This window comes from Solanum tuberosum, unplaced genomic scaffold (genome assembly GCF_000226075.1).
Source record: "Solanum tuberosum cultivar DM 1-3 516 R44 unplaced genomic scaffold, SolTub_3.0 scf00055, whole genome shotgun sequence".
Classification (NCBI taxonomy): domain Eukaryota; kingdom Viridiplantae; phylum Streptophyta; class Magnoliopsida; order Solanales; family Solanaceae; genus Solanum; species Solanum tuberosum.
Genome location: NW_006238981.1, coordinates 725243 through 726864, shown reverse-complemented (window position 1 = coordinate 726864; position 1622 = coordinate 725243).

The window sequence follows — 1622 nt, the reverse complement described above, 5'->3', positions numbered from 1 at the left end:
CCCGCACACTCACACACACACCCAAAAAAAATTAGTTTATTTTTAAAAAATATTTTTCATTTTCAATTCAAAAATTATTTTCTACTCTCTAGTAAAAATAAAAGATATTTTCTCAAAAATATTTTTCATTCATAAACTAAACACACAAATATTTTACGGAAAATATTTTCTACTCTCCAATCAAACATGAAAAAATAAGTCCAAAATCTACTTGTTTTCTAGGAAAACATTTTCCATGGAAAACAGTTTCCTTCATACCAAGCACACCCTTTGTCTTTATCGTAAAGCATTGCTTCAATGAATAAGTAGTTTGAGGAGTTCATTGAAATGTTACAAGACTATATAAGAAAATGTGATGAAACATAACATAACCTTGTGTGTTGTCCATTTTTACACCTAAAAGACCAAGTAAAATAAAACTTCATGCTTAGGGTCCACAAAATCAGAATACTGCAAAAGTTAAGATTAGGTCACTATCTTGGAAGGACCATTTTGTGTTGATGTGTGAGAGCTCAGTCATCCTAATCTTTTTACCAAGAATGTTCTGATTGTGTAGTAAATGACATGGGATGTGGTAGCTTAGATCACATATAAATGACCAACTAAGGTTTTTTTTTTATCTTTAATAAGAAGTCTTGGATTTGAATCCCTCCTAGATACATAGTCGCCTTTGATAGGGAGCACTTTACCATCCAATGTGGGACACTCGCAAATTTTGATCTAGTCGAACTTTAATGTGGGTACTGAACACATAGATGGAAAACAAAAAAAAATCATGTATAAATGAGATTTTTTTTTTTCATTTAAGTTATATACAACGATACGTGAGAACTTTTTCTAATCCCATAGATAATTTGTTTCATTTTATCAATTATTGAATTTACTTCTAGTTATTTTATAGGGTAGTTTGAACCTCTTTGACAATTAGTCAAATTTACTCATCGATGTCCTGCTAAAAGACACCTATTTATTTTTTGGCCTAGTAATAAATATTTAGTAATTTTAGGCTTCTGTCACAATTCTTTTTCTCCTTCTTCTCTATGTATGGTAGAAAATGGAGAATGTATTACTTATTTGTGGTTAGAATTGAGTGGATATAGTTTTATTGAATTTGTAATTCTTATCCTTGATTATTAGGATTAGTTGGTTGAAGAATTTAAAGAACAATCATTGTTGAGTTTTGTTGATCTTGAAAACAACATCTTGAAGAAAGAAGGAAAAAAAAAAAGTAAATCAATTTTCGAAGGTTTACGTTGAATCCAAACATTAATTATTTGCTCAACAACTTATGGTGACATATTAAGATTTTGTAGCCAATTTGTCATGATTTATGATCATAATTTCGACGATCTATCAACATTTGACCACAAATCTATGGCACCCCATCAAAATCCATGGCAATACAAAGCTCTGATTATAATTTGTTAGGATTTGACCAGAAATTTTAACGATCATTATATCTAGATAAATTTTATCTATCAATTCAAAATCCTAGCGACTCATCGAGATTTCACTACATAAACCTAGTTACAAATCTCTTTTGCAATCAAGGCTAGTCACTATCTTTTCTTCTTTTTGGGCCCAAAATATAGAAAGTGGTCCTATAAGAAAGAAGAAGGAAA